An 11,410-nucleotide genomic window follows, 5' to 3' on the forward strand; every position below is an offset into this window, starting at 1 on the left:
ATGTGAAAATAATAGGACTAGTTGTCCTTTTGATTCTTTATTTCTTGATAGAGCAAATGTACAAGAGAGAGTCTATAAATACAATGTAAAACAAGAGAATAGTAAATGAAACACATATTTCCAAGAAGATATTAAAGGAAGCTAGGGAAGCCCAAAAGACATCAAGGGGAAACGGGGAAGCATGCTTGCAATTAATATTTTATTTTTAATAGAATCTTGGATGAAATTGCAGAATGTGAGGATGCAAGAGATCTTTGGAAAAAGATTGTGCATTACCATGAGAATCCTAAGAAAAGGGAAGGAGTCCAACATCAAGAGGCTAAGTCCAAAAGACAATTGAAGAGGAATGGAGGAAAAAGTAAAGATCCAAAGCACCATTAGATGAAGAGGAAGAAACTCAAAGTTCAGTAATTGAGGAAGTTAATGAGGATGTTAGACCTTCTCCGGTGGATAAGTCAAGTGGAGAATTGTTCACCTCCTTAATGGATGAAATGAGTCGACAATTGTAGAAAAGATTTTGGAAGAGAGAGCCTCAAGTGCATCTAATCAAGTAAAGAGTATAGAGTACATTGTATGCTTTGGATGTGATTAAAGAAGAGATTACGAGAACAAGTGTCCACTCTTCAAGGAGGTAAGCAACGTAATTCCTATGCTTGATCAATCCAATATTTTACCTAATCCTGGTTGTTGCAGAAAAGTGAAAATAAAGAAGAAAACCATGTTATTTGCTTCACATCCCATGAAATAAGCTGTTACCACACCCAATGCCCAAGAGGAAAGTGGTAAAGGAGAAGAAGCAAAATAAGGAGTGGAAGGAAATCGGAGGAAGTCAAAGGGGACCTCTAAAAGTAAAGGATAGGTTATTATCTCCTTGAATTTAAATTCAAAGTTAAATTCTTACATGTATAGGGCTAATTGATATGTTTATTTACCTATTCAAAATATTGGTTTCAAATATCATGATAACTTTCTAGAAGTAAGTTTCAGACAGGACTACTTTGCCTAGGGATAGGAAAGTAGAAGGTGACCTAGTAACGCACATTAAGAAAAATAGGCACATACCTAAGAATAGAAATATACAAGGAAAGAATGATAATTCTAGGATTAGGATACTAGAATCGTAGAACCAAGTTTTGAGATCAAAGCTTAAACATTTAGAAAAGATCCTTGAGAAGTTCACTAATGAGTCTAAGGGTCTAGATATGGCGATAGGAAGGCAACGCATTTGGATCTAAAAGGGTGCCTAAAGTTGGTAGAGGCTTTAGTGAGACCCCTATAAATTTTGACGCACATGGTCATTAGATTCTAATGAAGAGATGCTTGGGATATCAAAAATGGTTTATAAGGTGTGCCAATAGATTTGAGGATAAGTAGGGAGCTCAATCCTTGAAAATTGACAATTTGGAATTTCAAGCATGGGAACATATGGGATAGGTTTAAGATGCATGAAATGGTATTCAAATGTATGAAATGTCAATAAACTAATGCAATGGGTTGTTTGGGTTCAAAACTAAGACTTGAGGTTAAAGGTTTATTTAACCATTTAGCTAGTTTTGATAATAGTGTCTAATTTAGAAATTGCAAAGATTTTGAATTAAATCTATTTTTCCCAAGTAAATATGTCCAAAAATTTTAAATTATGGTAAATTTAAACTTTCAGTAACTAGAATTTTAAGTATCTAAGATCACTTTTTAAAAGGATTGAGGGATTGAGGGATTGAGAGATGTAGAATACAAGCAGGATAATTAAAATAGAAAAGAGTCTCACGTGTTCAATGTGATTACCTTTAAAACTTAAAAGAAAAGTTTTACAAAATAACGGTTAGACCTGCTATGTTATATAGCCATGACTCGAACACATGAGTAGAAGATGAGAGTTGTTGAGATCAAGATGTTAAGATGGATGTGTGAATATACAAGGGTATAGAGGATAAGAAATGCAAATATTAGAGAGAAAGTCAGAGTTGTACCTATTGAGAGAAAACTCCGAGAGACATGTACTTAGACGAATAATAATGCTCAAGTTAGGCGATGTGAAACTATGACAAATGTGCACATCAAATGAGAAAGAGGAAGACTAAAAAAAACTTAGTTAGTAATAATAAAATAAGATAAAATTTATTTAAATATAAATAATAATATAGTAAGAGATAAAATCCAATAGCATAAAAGGATCCATATAACCAACCTCACCCAGTGGGATAAGGCTTGAATGTTGTTGGATGTTGTAAGAGGTAGGTAAATTTATGATTAATTTTAAAAATTAGTATAATTGAGACTTAGACCGTTTTCAATCAAGTTGACTAGATGTGGTATAAAGTCGATAAGATTGTGTTCAATCAAATGAACCATGGAAGGAGTTGACTAAAACAATGTAGAAAGTTTGGAAGTTTTAATTGGTGCATTCAACATTGTGGATGATGATCAAGGGAACTTGGTATTCATGTTAGAATCCATTGTTTATTATAAATACAAGTTGAGAATCATTGTAGATATCAAAGACCAACAATAAGGGAATTGTTGGTGCATTTTACCTTATTCTCCTCCTATAGTTTCTTCTATGATTAGAATTAAAAGAAGCCTCGTTTGAAAATTAGAGGAAGAAGAAAGAAAAACTTAGATAAACCTTGTCCTCTCTGGCAAAAAATTAGATAAGCCTAGCTTAGGTTTTATCGCATGAATTACATTTCGTTAGCATTCATTGATTTCCATAAATTAAACGGATTGTCAAATATCAAAAAAGGGAACATTATTAGTGCAATCGTGCGCCAAGTGCTCGGGTACGATCATTGATTTTGATGTTTGTGTAAAGGGTTTAAGTTAATCCTTTGATATGTGTCTTTGGAAGCTAGTGACTCAACAAGGTCGAGTGAATAGATTATAACTTGATGTGGCAAAGGTGACATGCATATTGACTTGGAGGTTTGTATATATTGGAGAAGGTTGCATGAGGCGACCAAGGGACTATAGGATGAGAAGCGCTGAGGTGGTGTTAAAGTCGCTATAGAGTATAACTTGGTGCGACAAAGTTAGTAACTCAGTGTCTTAAGGTCTATAGAGATCTGAGAAGTATAGAATGAGATATCCGAGGAACATAGGTAGGACATAGGATGAGGGGCATCGAGTGCAACATTAATGACAGTCAATGGAGGTGTACTATGTAAGTGAAGCATGAAGATGGCATGTGGAGTGAGCCACGTGGACCGATTACAGTGCCTAATAAACTTTTTTGTGAGGAAGAGAAACTAGCTTCTAAAAATCATTAGAGTGAAGGGTATTCATTCATCAATCATGGCCTACAACCAACTAGATCCAAAAAGACTTAAGGTAATTATAAGAATTAACCATGAGACTAATTTAAACAAAATGCAAAATATGGGAGGACAATAAAGTATTCGATGAATAAATCAAGAAAATTACTTTAGAATAGCCTTGCAAAGAGCATTAGGAAGGTCCAAATTAGAGAAAAGATTTAAGATGACAATATAAGAGGAAGAGCTAGAAAGCCTTGAGGAAATGTTGAGAATACTTATATCTTTGTTCGTACTATGATACTCCCAAGTGGCCTAATGCAATCAGGTTGTTTGATGTGTTGGCAAAAGATTTAATTAGGTTTGTATGAAATAGTGATATATGCATCAAATATGTAGAGACACTGACATAGTGCGTAGGTCTCGAAGAGCATGTAACTCAACATGGTTCAGCTGACGAATCATTAGGTCGTTGAGTAGAATCAGACTCTAAACCACGTAAAATCTTATTGTTAGATTGATTTATTATCAATATTATTTATACATTATTTCCTCTACATGTATACATCTTACATGGCATCTGAAGCCACACACAAACAATGCATATACGATGAATTTGTATTTATCCTTGCAAGAGAAAAAAAACTCTAATTGCAGGTACAAGTTATTCACCTCCTCCCTTTTAGCCTATTTAGTCTAGTCATCTATTATTTTTTTGTCAAGTTGTTCACCATAGATCCTACAATCTTATCCTTTAAGTAAACACCTCTACAGGTGATACTTTTGTTGTGGTTGAAAATTATGGTGGGAGTTATGAGAATAACTAATAAAGTAGAATATAAAGAACATTTTGTATTGACTAAAAAGAGAGGGTAAAGAACTAACAAAAAGAGTCACCTACAATAATTGAGATGAGTGCAACATGACTTTAGATAAAAGCGTTAGTAGCTCTTTTGGAGACAAGAGTAGTAGGGAAAGACACTCTTAATAAACTAGAGGATAAATTGTTTTGTGCATAAGCTAAGAAATACATAAAGAAGGTACCCATAGGGGAAAATGATATAGTGTATCTTGAGGAAAGACGAAAGAACTTGCACATGAAGAGTAGAGGACGATGTATGATTTATAAATAGTGTAATAAGAAGTGCATTATCCTAAAATGTTAAAAAGGAACATCTTTATGTAAAAGTAAAATGAGTGGTCTTAATTCAATGAAAATTCTTCCTTTCCACTACACTATTCAATTATTGGGTATGATTACAAGAGAAATTTTGAGGTATACCTAAACCTAAAAAATGATTAGAAAGTATGAAAATACTTTTCGTTATCATTGGATTGTACAGAGTTTTAATCTCAATGTAAAAAGAGAAAAATATATAGAAGTTAAACAGTATAATCCAAGAGTTGAACTAACATAACTCATACCCAAACATTGAAATTTACTAAAACAAAGGGTAAAGATGCAAACAAGGTTCTAAAATTCGCTAGATGCTAGTTGGGAGTCAAACTAGTGCCTAGCACCTAAACCGCCTAGGCGGGCAGGGACTAGGCACCGCTAGGAGGATTTTACCGTATCAACATAAATTACATAATAAATCACATACTATAACTCCAACACAATAACATCAAATTTAAAATGAGTTCAAAATTACATAAAATATCACATTTATTTTGCTTCTTTTCCATAATTTTAAATAACTTGTTCTTCATCAGACACAAACTCAATATTATCATCGTGATCCTCCTCTTCCTCTCCTCAATTATTGAACTTAATATTATTAGAAAAAAAAATTAAATATAGTTTTTAAAGAAAATTGATCTATCAATAACTCGAATTAAAATTAATATATCATAATTATATAAATTAATTAATTATTAATTTGAATAATATATATTTAAAATTGTAAAAAAATATCAGAATATCAATTAAACAGTACAAAAATACAAAATAATAAAACTAATTATCAGAATATAAATATAATTTATTATAATTTTATAAAATAAAATTTAAAATTGTAAAAAAAATTAATAATATCAATTAATAAAATTTATTATTTTTTAAAAATTTTAAATATATTTTTATATATTTTATTGGAATAATTTAATTAGGGTTTATGAAAATCAATTTGAAATATCAAACTTTAGTTGAGAATTGTTTGAATTAATTAAATCTTTTTCGGTAACAAGAACGCAACATCTATTAGCCGACGCTTCCGGGACGATCGCCTAGTACTTAGGCAGCCACTTAGGCACTAGGCGATAGCCTAATACTTAGGCAGCCGCCTAGCGACTAGGTGGCCACCTAGCGTCTAGGTTGCTGTCTAACCAGTGTTGTCAAAATCGTATCGTTCCGCCAGCACAGTAGAAACGATGCGAAATGACCCTTTGAACGAAACAACATGATTAAGATATCGCATCGATTTGTATCGCTCGGTTTCGGCTGATTCCGACCGAAATATCCAAACACCGATTTCGTATGAAATTTCGGAATCAAACCAGCACATGCACTCAACAAGCAGGGAGAGAGAGAAAACTGAAAAGCAGACTAAATTTTCAATGGCTCACTGAGCAAGACATCCTTTGAATTATGTTTTCCATATTTGCATATCCGCCTCGATCTTAGAAACCGTATTCTAGCCCTTAATGCATCTCTCTTATCTTACCATCTGCTTCCTCCACTTAACTTAAGACTTAAGAGACAGTGAGAGAGAGAAAAGCTGATCAACTTCAAAGACAGGGAGAAGATTAAAGACGGAAGAGAAAGATGTTCACGAGCTCAAAAATCGCAAGAAGATAGACGAGCTCAAAAATCACAGGTATGAGAATTTCATTGCTTCGATTGTGTTGGTAATTAAATGTTTGTTCAAAATTAGAAATAAAATCGTGTTTTAGTAATTCATTGTTTGTTCGGCTTTGTGTGAAATTGAAATTAGGATACCGTAGCTTTGTGTTTGTTTGGCTGATGAATTTTAGTTGGATGCTCTCTCAAATCGTGAAGCTAAAATTCCAGTTGATATTCTCTGTTTTGGTTGATTATCAAGGTATCAATAATTTAATATTACCATAGCTTTGTTTTTGTTTCCAAGATCAAGTAAATCTAATAAAATTTCAGACAATGCGTGTGGTTTTTGTGACTACTAGTCTCACTTATTTTTTATTTTTGTTCTGCGGTTTTGATTTTAGGTATTTATTATTGGCTTGTAATGATAATATACAACAATAGATGATTGTATTAATTGAGCATTGCAATTTTAGTGGAATGACATTGCAATTTTAATCTTGCATGTATTTGATAAATGCAAATATTACTTGAATGACATTGTGATTTTAACCTTGTATATGTATTTGATGAATGCAGATATGGCTGATACTTCAAGTAGTAGTTCTTTATCCATAAGTTCTATTCCTGCAAGATCAAGAGATCCAGCATGGCAATATGGGATAGCAGTGGAAGGACACCGTAGTAGTATCATTTGTGTCATTTGCAACAAAACAATTAGAGGAGGAGGTATTACACGCCTCAAATATCATCTAGCTGGAATAGAAGGAAATGTTAAAGCTTGTAAGAAAGTTTCTGATGATGTGAAGTGGCAAATGAAGCAACTAATTAATAGCTTGAATAAAAAACAAGAGCAAAGGAAGCGATTGAGAAATGAAATTGGAGGTTCTAGTAGTGCATCTGTCAATGATCGGGAAGAACCTGTAATGGGTATTCCTTCTTCTACTCTTGGAGGAAGTTCTAACCTAAATGCAAGATGTAGCAGTCAAAGCGAATCAAAAGCAAAGCCTCAAAGCTTTTTTCCTCCTAGAACAACACAAGGGGCACAACCTGGGATTAGAAGTGCACTTGCCACAAAAGAATCAGTTCATAATGCAACCATGGCTATGGCAAGATGGTGGTATGATGCTAATATTCCATTCAATGCAGCAAAATCAAATTATTATCAACCAATGGTGGATGCTATCACTTCAATTGGCCCTGGGTTTAAAGCACCATCTTATCATGATTTGAGGTGCAATCTTTTGAGGGAGGTGGTTCATGATGTCAATGTTTATCTCTTAGAGATTAAGAAAGAATGGGAGGTTTATGGATGCTCCATTATGGCTGATGGGTGGACAAATCAAAGGCAAGAGCCAATTATAAACTTCTTAATGTATTGTCCAAAAGGTACCATATTTCTAAAATCTATTGACACATCAGGCCTTAGGAAGGACAAAGATACTTTACTTGAGATCTTTGATCAAGTTGTTCATGAGGTGGGGGTAGAAAATGTGGTTCAGTTCATTACTGATAATGATGCAAGTTACAAAGCTGCTGGGAAAGCATTACAACAAAGGTATGGGACTTTCTTTTGGTCACCTTGTGCTGCACATTGTATTGATTTGATGTTGGAGAATATTTCAGATGCTAGATATTTTCCTTTAATTGATGAGACCATTAAGAAAGCAAGAAAAATTACGAAGTTTATATATAATCATGCTTGGGTTCTATCTTTGATGAGAAAGGATTTCACTAATGGTAGAGATTTATGTCGTCCTGGTATTACAAGATTTGCAACTCACTTTTTGAGTCTTCAATGTTTGATTAAATACAAGAAAGAACTTCGCCAAATGTTCACTTGTGATAAATGGGTGGGATCAAACTATGCTAAAGGTAGTGTTGGGAAAGAAATAACTGCAATTATTTTGCAAGACAAAGAGTTTTGGGTGCAATGCCAGCATATAATTAAGGTCACCGAACCTTTGGTGCGAGTTCTTCGATTGGTGGACAGTGAAGAAAAACCAGCAATGGGATATCTGTTTGAGGCAATGGAAAAAGCTAAAGAAGCAATTAAAGTAAGGTTGAGGAATAAGATTACACAATATGGCCCTTACATTAGGGTGATTGATGCAAGATGGGATAAACAACTTCATAGTCCATTGCATGCAGCTGGTTGCTTTCTTAATCCTGCAATTTATTTCAGTCCATCATTCACAAAACAAAAAGAGGTTGCTCGAGGATTGCTTACAACAATTACTAGGCTTGTTCCTGATGATGATGTTCAAGATAAAATTAGTGCACAACTTGAAGAGTACAAGGCCTCAACTGGTGACTTTGGCTTGTCTATAGCTATTCGTCAACGTGAGAAGTTAAATCCAGGTATAATAGCAATATTTCATTTATTATGTTAGTCTTACATAACTATATAGATTGTACATGTTTCATGAACTACTTTAAATTGAATTTATGTTTTATGCTTTTATTAGTTGCATGGTGGGCTCAATTTGGTAATGATGCTTCGGAGCTTCAAAAGTTTGCTATTCGAGTTCTCAGCCAATTGTTTGTAGCATGGGAAAAACTAAAAGGGTTACTGGTAGAGTGCCCCTCATCACGGTCTTATAGGTGGTTCATAATTCATCTATTTTATATGGGGATTTCTAAAGCCACTAGGATTTCATTAGATTTGACGTCGGGAGGTTCTTCGATGAAGAAGAATTTGAAGGAAGACTATTCACTTATTGAGGAAGTGAGATTAAATCTAAGCTTATAGAGGGATGAGATAAGAGAGAGCCCTTCCCACATACACGAAAAAGATATTGAGACTGTCGCATGATGTGTAGTCATGCACAAGGTGATCCCAAAAAACGGTTTGAAGCAAATAAAGAGAAATGTTAAGGATATAAATTGGAGCGATAATGGGGTGGAGCATCAGTTAGACTACTCAAATCAACATCACCCTATACTGGTGAATATGTTAGGCAAGTCAAATCACAAGAAGAGCAAGGGTCCGGAACATTGGACAGAATTTCATACTGGGGTAATCTCACATGCAAAAATGTCACAATTGCCAAGTTATGCAAAATTCTTAAAAGATGCTTTGTCTTTGAAAGGTGAGTTTGAGGAGAAAAGTACTGTGGCATTATCTAAAGAATGCAGTGCTCTAATACAGGATGACCTACCTCTTAAACTATAAGATCCTGAGAAGTTTTCAATACCGTGCACTATTGGTGATATCAATATTGAGAGCTCCCATTTGTGATTTGGGATCTAGTGTGAGCCTCATGCCACATGCATTGGTTAGGAGAATTGGACTGAATGAATTGAAACCTACAAATGTGTCCTTGCAGCTGGTGGATCACTTAATTCAGCATCCTTTGGGATTAGTAGAGGATGTGCTATTAAAGATTAGAGGACACATTGTACTGTCAGATTTATGATATTGGACATGGAAGAAGACATACAGATTCCTCTCTTATTAGGGAGGCCTTTCCTAGCTACAACTGAGACAGTTATTGATGTTAAAACCATCAACTCTCATTAATGATAGGTGGAGAGAAAATTGAGTTTAATTTATCTAAGGCTATCCGGCTACCTTCTGAAGTGGATACTCATTATAAAGTGGAGGTATTACATATAGTTGTTCAAGAAAAGATCAATAAGGAATTATATGGGGAACAAGGAGACCTTGACTTATTATAGTGAATGGATAGAAATCCAGACCTATTCATGGCGAAAGAGAATCTTAAGAGATCTGAATCAAGAAACGATGGAGAAACTAGGGAGAAAATCCCTTATGTTGAGCTGAAGTAACTACCTTCAACCCTTAGATATGAATTTCTGGGGTCGGGATCCATTTATCCCGTTATTATAAATGCTGATTTGAATGAGACAGAAACTCAAAGGTTATTGGAGGAGCTCATACTACAAAGGGAGGTTCCGGGATATACCATTAAAGGCATAAAAGAGGTAAACCCATATTATTACATGCACAGAATTTTGCTTGAAAATGATTATAAATCTTCAGTAGAACATCAGAGACGGTTGAACCCAAATATGAAAGAAATGATCCGGAAAGAGGTATTGAAGTTGTTGGATGCCGGAGTGATCTATCCAATTTCAGATAGTAAATGGGTAAGCTTGGTTCACTTGGTCCAAAAAAAAGGTGGGGTAACAATGGCTAAAAATAAAAATGACGAGTTGATCCCAACTAGAATAATTACAAGGTGGTGAATATGCATTGGTTATAGAAAATTGAACAAGAAACCAGAAAAGATCATTTCCTTCTACCCTTTAATGATCAAATGTTAGAATGATTGGCCAAACATTCACATTATTGTTATTTGGATGGATATTTGGGATTCTATCAAATCCCAATTCACCCAAGTGACCAAGAGAAGACTATATTCACTTGCCCATATGGGGCATTTGCTTATAGAAGGATGTCCTTTGGCCTCTACAATGCTCCGGCTACTTTCTAACAATGTATGATGGCTATTTTCTCGAACTTTATTGAGGATGTAATGGAGGTTTTTATGAATAATTTTTCTGTGTATGGTACTAGTTTCGATTCATGTTTAGCAAATCTTTCTAAAGTATTATAAAAATGTAAAGATATTAACTTGGTCTTGAATCGGGAGAAATGTCATTTTATGGTCAGAGAATGAATAGTTTTGGGATACATGATTTCTGAGAGAGGTATTGAGGTTGACAAAGCAAAAGTCAAAGTTATAGAGAAGTTACCTCTTCCGATTAATGTGAAAGGAGTAAGGAGCTTCCTTAGGCACGCTTGGTTTTATTGGCAATTTATAAAGAACTTCTGTCATTGACCAATTTACTTATGAAATATGCTGCTTTTAATTTTGACCTAGAATGTTTGGAGGGCTTTCATAAAATAAAGAAAGCTTTGGTTATAGCTCCAGTGATCCAAGCTTTTAAAATTATATGTGATGCCAGTGATTTTGCAATCGGAGCAATGTTAGGACAAAAGGAAGATACTAAGTTGAATGTCATACACTATGCAAGTAAGACACTTGATGATGCACAAGTAAACTATACCACTACTAAGAAGGAATTGTTAGCCATAGTATTTACATTTGACAAATTCAGATCATATTTAGTGGGATCTAAGGTGATAGTTTACACTGACCATGCAATAATTTGAAATATGTTAAACAAAAAGGATACAAAGCCCCGACTCATACAATGGATTTTCCTGCTTCAAGAATTTGACTTAGAAATCAAGGATAAAAAGGGGTCAGAAAAGTAGCAGACCATCTCTCTTGGTTAAATTAGGATTACAAGGAAGGGAAAGATGACAAAATACCTATTAATGATTCTTTTCCAAATGAGCAACTTTTGGCTATTAGAAGTTCAGGTATTGGAATACAGACTTAGCCAA

The sequence above is a fragment of the Zingiber officinale genome, chromosome 1A (genome assembly GCF_018446385.1).
Source record: "Zingiber officinale cultivar Zhangliang chromosome 1A, Zo_v1.1, whole genome shotgun sequence".
In the NCBI taxonomy this organism is placed as follows: domain Eukaryota; kingdom Viridiplantae; phylum Streptophyta; class Magnoliopsida; order Zingiberales; family Zingiberaceae; genus Zingiber; species Zingiber officinale.